The sequence below is a fragment of the Rhinolophus sinicus genome, linkage group LG13 (assembly GCF_036562045.2).
Source record: "Rhinolophus sinicus isolate RSC01 linkage group LG13, ASM3656204v1, whole genome shotgun sequence".
NCBI lineage: Eukaryota > Metazoa > Chordata > Mammalia > Chiroptera > Rhinolophidae > Rhinolophus > Rhinolophus sinicus.
In genome coordinates, this window is record NC_133762.1 from 38,093,048 (window position 1) to 38,105,599 (window position 12,552).

A 12,552-nucleotide genomic window follows, 5' to 3' on the forward strand; every position below is an offset into this window, starting at 1 on the left:
GTATGTATTTTCCCACAATAAAAATTGGAAAAAAGTTATAAAATACCTTAAATCCTGTACAGGTTAAAAATCTGAGACATTTTTGGAAACTGTAAGGAAACCCTATAAATTCTGATGGCATGTTCCATGTCATTACTATATACTATTAGAAATGCAGATTTAATGTTTTTACTACGTTTCTGTTCCCTAAACCAGTCACTCATATTTTGCATGCATCGTCTTTATCATAGCTGAGCCCCACCTGTTATAGTATTTACCTGAGAGTTTACAGAAGTTAATTGCCAGAATCTATCATGACTACTCCACCCATGGAGCTGTCAGCATAGAGCAAAGCACACAGTAGGTGGTTACTGTCAACCTCCCATCCCAGGCAGGTAATAGTAAGCCCAGTTCTCTGGGAGGGAGTGCCACTGACCCTAGGCAGGGCCCCAGAGTGGCGCAGGCGGCCAACCTGGAAAGGGCACGGGGACTGGAGCCTTCAAGGGAGGGAATTCATACAGGCAGGGGTAGGCAGGCAGGTGGAGAGGCTGGCATAGGTCCAGCTGGGCATTAGAAGGGCAGATAAATCAGAAATATGCTTAGCTCCTGGGAGGGCACCTGGACAGGATTTGCCCTGCTTCAGGATCTGCCCTTCTGGCCATCCGCCAGGCTCCTCGCCAGCCCTGTGGACTCTCCAGCACCCAGCTCCAGGGCCTGCCCTCCAGCGATCTCCAGGGTGGTTAGGCTTCAAGCAGTCACCTCATATTCCTGCCACTCCCTGCTCTCTCCCAGCAAGCAGTGGACCTGGGAGCCACACATGTTCAAGCAGGCAATATTTCCGTAGTTTTTATGAGAACCATTCTCGTCATTAAAAAGCCACACCATACTGAGATTTGATGAAAAGCGAACCTGTAAACAGCCCACGTCTTCCCCCAAATGCTGCTCCCAGTCTCACTCCTCCAGCTGTTCTACATGTTTTCTTCCAGTCATTTGTCTTTTAACTTTTTTTAAAGTGCCTTTTGTTTAACAGATTTTTTTTGTGTGAAAACTTTATGTAGCTAAATCTTTCTTTTCCTTTATGGCTGTTAAGTTGTATACATTACAAGAAGGACCTGCACAGTTCCAAGATTATAGCAATATACTCCTATATCTTCTTCTAATTTTAGATAGATAGATAGATAGATAGATAGATAGATAGATAGATAGATAGATAGACAGACAGATAGATAAGCTCTTTAGTGCACACACAAGGTTTGGATATATAAAAGCTCTTTAATGCACCTGGAACTTATTTTTGTGCATGGTGTGAGCTAGGGATCTAGTTTAATTTTTGCTAAGTTATTACCCAAAGGCCACAATATGGTATATTACTGAATGGTCCATCTTTCCTCCGTAGCTTTGAAAGAGTCAATGCACAACTTCTGGTCTCTTCTCCGCTTCATTTAGGCTCCTGCCCTGTCCTGCTCCAGCCTCATACTCTCCAAGTTCCTCTAGTTTGGGAACATGTGCTGTAGCAAGAACCTCCCCCCTCTGTATTTCTCTGTTCCGCATACACTTGTCTTCCAGGAAAACTTCAGAATCAGCTTATCATGCTGCATTTTTAAACAGCTGGACTTGCACTGGTTTTGTGGATTCATGTGTGTAGAATAAATGATCACCGAGATTACTGTCCTGGTTTCTTGGCCATGTCAGTCCTTCTCTTCCTGTCACATGGAATTTTCCCTCCATGTCTTCAAGTTTTCCTTCAACGTTTTTAATAAAATGCCCTTGCTTTCTTTATATGAATTCTGCACTTTCCTTGTCAGAGTCAATCCTGGGTATTTTACCAGCTTTAGGGTGATTATAAACGGAATTATCACCCTCCGTAACATTGTTGGTGGTTAAAGCTGCTGTGGAGCAAATCCCTGCTGTTTGACACACTCGTGTGGCACTCGGCCCTCCACGGTCCCCACCCTCTTGAGGGTTCAAGTAAATTCTTCCTAGAGTTCTCGGAGGACGTTCATGTCACCCACAAGCCCTCCATAATGCACAAGTATGTTCACACTCGTCACCTCATCTCCCTCACCGCAGGGATGGAGCACCCCCACAGATGAGGAAACAGAGGTAGAGGGACTTGCTAAGGTCGTACAATGAGTCATGGTGGCACTGCAACACCAACACAGACCTTCCAGGCCCCAAAGTGCATGCTCTCTCACAACCCTTCCCACAGTTAACTCCAGATTCCAATAGATTTGGGAGGACCGACTGTGGAGCCGTGACTAGAGAGCAGGACTCCTGGGTTCTGGCCCAGCTGCACCCTGGAGAGCAGGCTGCTCACTCCCTGACACCACAGGAACACTGAGGCCATCACACAGACCACACGGAAAAGGCAGAGCCGGTAGGGGCTCAGTCCACGCAAGCCCTGTTCTTCATGAGAAGTACCCAGGCCATGTGGCTCAGGCCCCTGCCTGGGTTATCAGGCCCCTCTTTATTCACCACAGGTTGCCCTTCACCTGCCCCATATGTGTAAGCCCCCCACCCCACAACCCCTGTCCCCCAAGGTCGATAGGCTCTGGGTTGGGTACTACAAGTCACAGTGCACTTGAATAGGGGCCGGGCCCCGAGAGGACCCCAGGCCCTTCCAAGGTCCACAGCAGAGACCTACTCAGCCCAGCAGGAGGCAGGGGCCTGTTCCAGCTGAGGAGGAGCTCATTTCTGGGGCACCATCCTGCAGGAAAAGAAAGGTGTCCCCTACGCTTTGCTCCTCCACCCCCATCAGCCCTACAATGCACAAAGCTGGCCGCCTGCCCGCCATCCGGCCCACCCATTGGACTGAGACAGAGAAGTGGGCAGCCAGCCAGGGTGAAAGACAGCCGGAGGTACAGTATGCCAAACCACCCACAAGGCTCCCGGAGTGGCGCCTCTGATAAACCTAGCTGGAGCCCCAGTATTTGAGCTAATCTGTTAATCCCTGGACACCAGGCCAGGTAGGGCTGGGGCAGGTAGGTGGGGCCTCAGCTTCTCTGAGACTCAGAGACCCCACCCCTGCCCTGTGCTACCTCACTGTGTGATCTGCAGGGAGTGTGACCCTCTTAGCTTCAGTTTCCCCAAGAGATGCTAGTCCTCACCTCCTCCCGGCCAGAGGTGGACGGACACCCCCAAGGTCCTGGTGTACAGAGCGCCAAACCACCCCCAAGTTTGTCAGCTGTAGTAATGGGTATGAACCCCCCACATATAAAGTGAGAGAAATATCACATTCTTTATTTCCTCAGATCAAATCTGGCTCTGAGCCCCCATGCACGCAGGCCAGTGGTCATTTCTCAGGTCACGATCACCTTCCCAAGGCTCCTTGGACAGGAGGGACCGAGGTTGCTGGTCCCCGTACATCATGGTCACAGTGGAGCACTAGACACTCCCATCCACTCCTCTTTTTTGACCATGGGGTCCAGGGGCTATGGGAAGCTCTGAGTGGCCTGACTGTGGTGCCTGCAGAAGCCCCTTCCACCTTCCTAGGTCTGTGGACACACAGAGGCTGCTCCTGCCCTCAATGGCAGCAAAGAACCTCCTGCTCTATTCACTTCTGAGGCACTGACCGTGGGGCAGTTCCCTGGGGCTTGGTTCCAGAAGGCGTCTGACCTGGCGAAGGAGAGCTAGGCCAGCCTCCTGCCCAGTGTCAGTGAGCTTCTGTCCCCGACACACAGCCCCAAGTCCATTGAGCCCCTCAGCTTTGGCAGTGGGTCTGGAGTGAGAAAGAGGAGGAGGGGGAGGCCTAGGGGCTCAAAATAGCAGAGCTCCCCAGTGACCCCTCCCTTCCTACCCTGCCAACCTGTCCACCATCAATGTCATCAAACAGCAGTGTGGCCAAGTGAGGGACCGTCTCCAGAAGGCCCCTCTGGGACAGGACAGAAGTCCTCAGATGGCCCTTTCCAACGTCAGGTGTCATCATCCCAGTAGGCCCTGAGACCCTGGGCTTTGCAAGGGCGGTGGGCAATGAAAATGACAAATAACTAGCATTTTACATGAAGGGCTAACCCTGCTGGGCCTGGAGCTAGGCTCTTGCTATATGTCACCTTTTCCACTTCTCCCAGCAGCCCTGTGAGGGAGGTGCAACTGGAGGAAATGAGGGGGCGTGGCGTGTGTGGTCACACAGCTCCTGAGCTTCAGAGCTGGAGGCCTACCTGGGAGAGGAAGTGCTGGTAGGGGTAGGGGTCCGTGGCTGTGAGTCCACAGGCAGTGTGAGGCAAGAGGCTTTAGGGCCCCTGTCAGCTGGTCTAGGTAGGGCTTGCTTGGAGCCCCAGGGAGAAGCTGAGGGAACACCCCCACTCCATATTGCCCTCCTGGGCAGAGCTGGGACAGAGCATGAGGTTGAAGTGGATGCCACCCAAGGAAGGACTTTCTAACAATCCAACTCTGCAGGAACTGAGCCCCCTGTCCCAGGAAGTATGCAAGCACGGGTGAGGGGGGCTTTACTTGAGAGCTCAGAATCCTGTGGATTCTCTAACCTGCCTTTAGATGTGGCTCCTTCCTGCTCCTCCCTGAGGGAGCCTCAGCCCTAGACTATCTATTGAGTGCCACGCATTGGGACATTGACATTTATTTGAATCAGCAGCAGAAGCTGCCTCATTTTCTAGATGAGGTTTGAAGAGATTTAGCCCCCAGCGCATGGTCACCTATGGGTCACCTATGGGTCAGCATGGGGCAGAACCAGGAGGCAACCAGGAGCGGGGAGAGGGGAGCCAAGCACAAATCCTGCTCTGGGCTTCCATACTGAGTGACCCTGGGCAAGTCACTTCCCCTCTCTTTAAAATGGAGGAAAGCCCGCCCACCTCTCTGGGAGCTCAGTGGGGCTCCCAGTGCACAGGGCCCCAGGACAAAACCCAGGGAGTTGAGCGAGATGCCTCTGCCCCCCACACTTCTGCTCTGCACATGGGCACATCCCACCACTTGCACCCCGTGGACACCCCTCTCCAACCCTCATCCACTGCACGGTGCTCCACCATCACTCGTATCAGCCTCCTCCCTGGCCCGCTACAATCTGATCACGTCGCTCCCCAGCTCCAAACCCAGCGAGGCTCCCTCTCGTTAGGTGTAACCTCCAGACGCCTTTTCACGATCTGCAAGGCCCTGCGTGCCTGGCTGACCTCCTCTCCTCCGCTCCCCCCCCACCCCCACCCACCACTGCTCACTTGGCTGCCACCACTTGCTGCTCCTTGAACACTGACCTCCCTCCCACCCTCCCACGGCAAGGCCATTGTCTCAGCGGTGCCCCCACCTGGAACTCTCTTCCTCCAAAAGTTCACCCAGCTGGCTCCTGGGTTCGGCAGGTCTCTGTTCAGAAGGCAGGCACCTTCTCAGAGTCCCTCCATGATCACGTGTCCTGATTAATTCCCTGTCACTTCCCACCCCATCTACTGTCTTTCCCACTCCCTGTTTATTAACTCCTGTATCAGACATCACTTGATCATTTTTACTCTTCTTCCTGGTTTACTGCACGTGAGGTCCCTGAGGGAGGCACCATGTTGGTCTTAGCCCCACGGTGTCCCCAGAGCCTCACACAGAGTCTGTCACACAAGGTGCTCCACAAACGCAAGCTGGATGAGTGGACAGCACATAGGAGGCGTGCTGATACCCTGAACTGCCTCGCAGTTGGAACAGCACAGGCTCAGACTCTCAGCATCCGGGACTAAACGAGGATGCTTATGGGCAACAGGGCACTGATGTAGCAAGAGGTTTGTGAAGGAAGGGCAGGGCTGGCTCGGCCTGGCCTCCACCACGTCCTGAGGGGACACTCCGTGAGCATCCTTGCTAAGTCTGGGGTCAGGGTCACAGGATCAGCATTCCCTGGAGAACCTGGTGGTTCAAATGGGCAGGAGGGGACAAGGGTTGGAAAGTGGGAGGCCTGGGGCCCAGCCAAGTCCCTCTCTGGCCTCAGTTACCCTGTTTATACAGTGGACGAGCCACTTCCTGCCCTTTCAAACTCATCTGCTTGATGAGAGGTAGGAAAAGCCTTCAGAGAGGCAGAATGCCGCCATTTCTAATCCAGGGGAACTGAGGCACCTCCCTCCCTAAGAGAGAGAGCCCAAGTTCCTGTGTCCATGCCACGGGGACTTACTTGGATAATCTTCACAGTGATGCCACCAGCTTGATACCCAGGACATTGGACACCAGGCAGCCTGCAAGCCTCAGGCATTGGTGCAGACCAGGCCCAGACACCTTGCCCAGCTTCTGACAGCTTCTCCCCTACAAGTCTCTGCTTATTTAACCATCTCTCCTGATCCATAACCCTCCTGGAACCACCATAAACCTGAGTTTGGATTTCACCTGCCTTGCCAACATTTGCTCAAACCTTTTGAGAAAGCCTGGATATTACCCAAGCCTGTGCCTTCTCTAGCTGGGGGGCAGGAAGCAGAAGAGCAGAGGGGCCATGAGGACTCAAGGCTCCACAGTGCAACCAACTCTGCCTGTTGAGAAAGAAACTGCAACCCAAGAATCTCATTCCACCAGGGGGCGCTCCCTCCCCAGCAGGATTGCCCTGTCTTGTCTATTCTAGGGTACAGCATCTATGAATGCCCCCTTTCCAAGGGGAAAAAATTCATTGAATGTACCCATCAATTGTGAGACATAGCCCAGTTTCTTAAACCTTTTTAAAATTGCTTTTTAATACAACTTTAAAGTTATGTCTGAGAATTGAGGAAATCTATAGTGTTAAAAAGCTCTTAAGGGGGCCAGCCCGGTGGTTCAGGAGGTTAGAGCTCAATGCTCCTAACTCCGAAGGCTGCCAGTTCGATTCCCACATGGGCCAGTGGGCTCTCAACCACAAGGTTGCCGGTTCAACTCCTCGAGTCCCGCAAGGGATGGTGGGCAGCGCCCTCACAACTGGCGACTAGCAATGGCTAGTGGACCTGGATCTGAGCTGCACCCTCCACAACTAAGAGTGAAAGCACAACAACTCTACTTGGAAAAAAAAAAAGTCCTGGAGGTACACACTGTTCCCCAATAAAGTCCTGTTCCCTTTCCCCAATAAAATCTTTTTTAAAAATAAATTAGTTAAAAAAGCTCTTAATATAAAAATAATTTTTAAAAATGTTTTTAAGGAAGAGCAGCCCAGAGGTCCTCTTTGCACACCTCAGAGGCTCCCGCAGCCAGCTCCTGGCCGTCAGTGTCTGCCACCCTCTGGTGCTGGCTACCCATGGCCCCCCGCCCCCCACCCTCTACTCCAACCCCTGGGTCTCCCAGGGCCAGTCCTGCCTCCACAGCCCAACCTCACTAGGCAGCCAGAAGGAGCTTTTCAAGATACCAACGAGACTGTGTTGTACCTTTTATTAAAATGCCCTCAGGATTCCCAAGAGGAAAAAGCCAAAGTGACTGGTTCCTCTGGGCCTCCCCAGCTGCCTCTCCCCCCTTCTGTCACTCCCTTGAGCCTCACTGGTCTCTTCGCAGAAAACGCCAATTCATTCTTACCTTGAGGCTCCTCCCCTGGATGTTCCCTCTGCTGGAAGACCCCGCCCCTATTGCCCCTGAAAAAGACCTCCCGGCACTGGTCTGGAAACAGCTGTCACAAAGTCCAGGTACCACTGTTCACCATAGAAGCGCCTGTGACTGTAGGCTTGGCATCTCCCCTCCCTGAGCCCCAGGCTGCTGCCTCGGGCGATGGACTCATGAGGGATGTGTATGTGTCCTGGGGGCCAAGTGACACACTGTTCTGAGTCTGCCCCTTGCTCCCAGAACACGGACACTGGTGGTACTCTCCCTTCGGGGAGCTCAGCCACAAGGACCCCCCCAACAGCCACCACATCCTCTTGGGACCCTTGACTGCTTGGAAGGGGCCCACCTGCTAGTCAGGCCCTCAGAGCAAGGCTATCCCCAACCTACCTCCCAAGACCCCTCATTGCCTTTGATCTTTGCTCCTGCAATGTCCCACCCCTTGACTGACACCATCCCTTATTCCCTGCCAATCCAAGACCTGCCCTCCCTTCCAGAACCAAGTCAAAACCCACCCAGCATGGAATCCAGAACGAAGTCAGAGACCCAGAGCCAGTCAGGTCCTCTGCCCCTTCCCAGCATCTCCACCAAAGTTGGAGCATCTCACAGACAGGGTCTGTAGTCCCTTTGGGGAAGAGACACTCCAAAATCCAGCCAGGGCCAGCAAATAGAGAACACACAGCCCCAGAGGAGGAAAAAGCAAGGTGAGAACAACCTTAGGAGATCTCCCAGAGGAGGTAAACTTTGAGCCAATAATCATGAATATTTATTGGACAGATACTTACCCAGTTCCTGCAATGTGCAAAGCACCGTGCCTGGCATAGGAACTATGAACAAGACAGACCTTGTCCTGCCCTGGGGGAAGGGGGCACTGTGATAAGTAGACATGCAAAGAAGTACTGTGATGAGAATAAAGCAGGGCAGGGCTTAGAGAGGGCAGGGGTGTCTGGCATTGAGGGGATGATTGAGCAGGGCATGGAGGAGGCCCCTGATGCAGAGCAAGCCCTTCTCAGGCTGAGCAGACAACAAACACAAAGGTCCTGACTGGCTCTGGGCTTAAAGGCTTCCTCCTCCAGAAAGCCATCTCGGATTGCTTCTCCTGGTCCCCACTGTGCCTGTACCCAGTCCCATGAGCACCACCTGCCTCCCCTTGGATGTGCGGTGCTTAGGAGAAGATAATCTGGTGAAGAAACTGAGGAGAAGATGCATCCACACAGCAGTGATCTGTGTCGCCAACAGGAAAGGGCTGGGTACGCCTCACCCTGGGTCCCCAGTGCCCAGGACAGTGTCTGGCATACAGCGGGTGCTCAGTAAGTGGTACCAGAAATATGGAAGTACCAGAAAACATGGCTAATGATGGCTTCTCTCTGAAGACAAGGCTGCCCTGACATTCCCCTTGGTGCCCTCGTGCCCCATTCTTGGTCCGTCGGTGGGGTCATGAACCCTCAGCCCAGCCAGGCCCAGGAAAACTGCCTCCCTGGAGATAAATGATTGCCCCTTTCTCTGATTGTGAGAGTACGTGGTAGGGGCAAACAGGAGGTGTGTGCCTTCCTGCTCCTCTCTAGAGTGGCGTGGCAGTGTGACCCTAGGTCCTGGAGAAGAGGACCGGGCAGGAGCTAAAGGCAGCCTTCATGGGCAAGGTCTACAGTGAATTGTGATGGGCCATTTGTACATCACATGAGGAATGCTCTCTGCCAAGCTTGAATGCCAAGGTTATGGGTTGTGTGGGTGTGAGAGTATGAGGGAGGGAGTGTGTGTGTGTGAGTGATGGGAGGGTATGAGTGCGTGTGTATACGGGTGTGTGCCCAAGTGCACATAAAGACAGAAAAAAATCTAGAAGAAAATGCACCAAAATGACTCTGGGAGAGAGAATCCAGATGGTTTTTATTGGCTTTTATGCTTTTTCTATAGTTTCCTAATTTGCTATACTCAGCCTGTGCTACTTTTAGAGTCAGAAAAGAGCTAAACTAAGTCATGTTTTTAAGGCATGGATGCAAAAGGCAGAGAACAGACGGAGAGGAAGGGAGGTGTAGCTCCGTGGACACCTGGGACTGGGGAGAAGGGGAGGGTACTGCGAGATGCCCAGAGAGAGGGCTTCCAGCCCTGCTTCCTCACACCCAACCCCTGTAGGACTTTGGCTTCCATTTCCCCACCACGGTTCTCAGCTCCTTCTGACCCTGATGCTCTCGAGCTATCTGCCCAGTATTCCAGGCAGGGCCAGCGCCAGGAGGGGCGTAGGCAGCAGAAGAGACAGAAGTCGCTCACGTCTTGGCTACGCTCAGCCCCACATTTTGTCCTGGGGCCTGAGATTCTGCATCTTGGGCACCTGCTGCCTGGAGGGACAGCCTGCGAACTCAGTGGCCAGAGACAGAGCTCCACGTCTGGCTGCAGCTGGGGTAGGAGACGACATTCAGACTCTACCATTATTTTAAGTGCCTACAACGTGGCAAAACTGAAACATGTGGGCAAATGCAGTAACGGGTTTCTGTGACGGGCTAGGTCCATTGAGGGAGGGCTAAGTCCCAGAGTCAGGCAGAAGCTCCGCCAGAGGTTGGCATGTCCGGGCCATGTCAAGATCTCGGGATCTAAAGGAGACCTTGAATCTCCCTTCAGGTCAGGGCTGTAGAGAGGCCTTTAAGAAACACTTCCAAGGCCTGGTCATTGCCATGTCTCTTCTTCTTTCCACCCCCACCCCCACCCCCACCCCGTGCTTCCTTCCACCTCTGAGTTTCAGAGGGAGCGTGGCCCTGCCGATACCTGACCTTCTGGCCTCCAGGTCTGTGAGACAATACATCTCTATTACTTTAAGCCACTGGTTTGTGGTACTTCGTTACGCGAGCCCTGGGAAATGGACAAGGGGATGATATTGGGGTATAGCATGCAAATGGGCCTCAACAACCCTGGCTCCTGGGTGCCCCCTGGCTCCTTACTCCAAGAACCAAGCCTTGGAGAGCTCAGTTTCCCCACAGCAGAGAGAATATGGTGGTGCCAGGGAGGAGGCACAGCGACACAGAGGACACTTTGCTGGAGAGTAGAGGGAAGCCTGTGCTTTCACACCGGGAAGTGTGAAGGGAGAAGCAAGTGGAGAGGGGGATGGGACACCACCTAGTCACGTCTTAGGGCTGAGCCTTGGGCTGGGTGGGAGGGGCTGCGGTAACACAAGCGTTAGAGAAACCCCAAGACACCAGGCCTGCAGCCCATCGCCCACAGCCCTGGCACACCCCTGCCTAGCGCGGCACTGTGGGTGCTACGGCTCTCCACAGGCCGCAGGTCCTGTGCCCAGGGTACCCACATGCCCCAGAATGGGATGTGGAGCTGCCAAGAAAACTAGTGGTCCCGCAGAGGCTTGGACAGGTACCTCTGAGCCAGAGGGGGACAATAAGCCCAGAGATGATGAGGGACTCCAAAGCCAGGCAGCGGCAGAGCCAGGCTGGGTTGCCATCCGCCCCACTTCTGAGGCTCCCTTGCATCAGGGCCAGAGCAGCTTGTAAACAGGTGTCCCTGTGGTGGAGCAGCTTATAAATAGATGCCAAGGGGTTCCTTTTCACACTGACCTCTCTCAGCCCAAGGCAGTGACCTGACTTATTCTGAGTCTCCGCCACCGAGGCAGGGAGCCCCTCTGGCAGATGAGGAGAGAGAGACAAGGAGATGCTAGGATCTGCCCGAGAAAGAGGCAGGATGGCGCTCCAAGTGGGTCTTCCCCACGGCCCGCTCCTTTCTCTCTCCAAGGAGAGCCCCTCTTCTACTCCCTCCACCTCTTCCTGACTGTGAGCCTGGCATCATGACACTTGTGTCTGTTTGGGAGCAGCCCGCAGTATGGAGACACAAGCAGTAAACACACTACCAAACGAATAGCCACAGGCTCTGGGAAATGCTTGGACGGCTATCAATGGGAGCCAGATCCCCGGAGGACCTTCTCCTACAGACGCAATGACGTTTGTCCCCAAGGATAAGACCTGTATCCATGGCGTCAACCAGGGCCGTGGCAAACAAACCAGCCAGACCAGCTTCATCCCAGAACTACGGCTCAGGATCCTGTTAAAAGAAAGTTTTTCCCCCTCACGGCCACTGGAGGGCTCTGTGGGCACAGAGTGGCCACTGATGGAGCCTCCAGCCACAGCATCTCCGGGAGCAGCCCCTCCCTGTTTCACCTGCTGCTTCATCCAGCCATAATGCACGTTGGTGGACAAGTGTCTGGGACTCCACGACCACTCCTTGGGCTTGATTGCTGCTCCCACGACTTTACTCATCTGCAGGGGTCACGGGATAGTGTGATGGCTCAGGGCTGAGAGCTGGGGGCCCCTCCACCCCTGTGTTCCCCACCCAGCCTCACCTGCTTGCCCTGGGACTCCCACTTGCACCAGCTCTTCTCAATGGCTTCTGGGGGGCGCTCTCCAGCCCATGGGGACGTCAGGGTTATCTTCTGCAGCTTGGCCCAAGCTCCAGCCTCTGTGTCTGCCTTCCCATTCAGGACAGCCATGAGTGCCACCTGCTCCCGCTGGCACACCAGGGCCTCAGCAAAATCCCGCTCCTCCCTGATGTGAGGAGCTTGCCTTCATAAGATGCCCTCCGCACCACAAGGAAGCCCTCTCAGGAACCTCAAAAGGATTTCTCCCTCCTGGACTTGGCCTTCTCCAACCTTCAGATCCTTCCCCTGAGGCCATACTGTCCAGGGCCCATCTCTGACATTAGCAAAGCCAAGATTAAACTGGCACCCAACAAGTCCTGGGACACTCCCCACAACCCTGCGCTTTCCTCCATGGAGGCCTGATACCCCATCCTGACCTTACCTTCCTTTATGGGATACTTACACATTCTCTCTGCCCCAGGGAAACCCTACCTCCGCCTTGTTTGGTATCTCCCCATCGGACTATAAGGATGTATGTCTTGACAGGAGCATAGAAGCCACAAGGACTCTTTGGGTACCTGGCAAACTCCTACTCACATGTCAAAACCCAACACTGAAATCTTTTCTCCTCTAAAGCCTTCCTTACTTGATCCACCCAATCAGGTGACTGTCCTCTGTCATCCCTGTTCTTAATAGTCCCATCACTTATCACATAGAATAGCAGCCATGAGTTTGCATGTCTCTCTCCCTAAGTGGACAGTGAG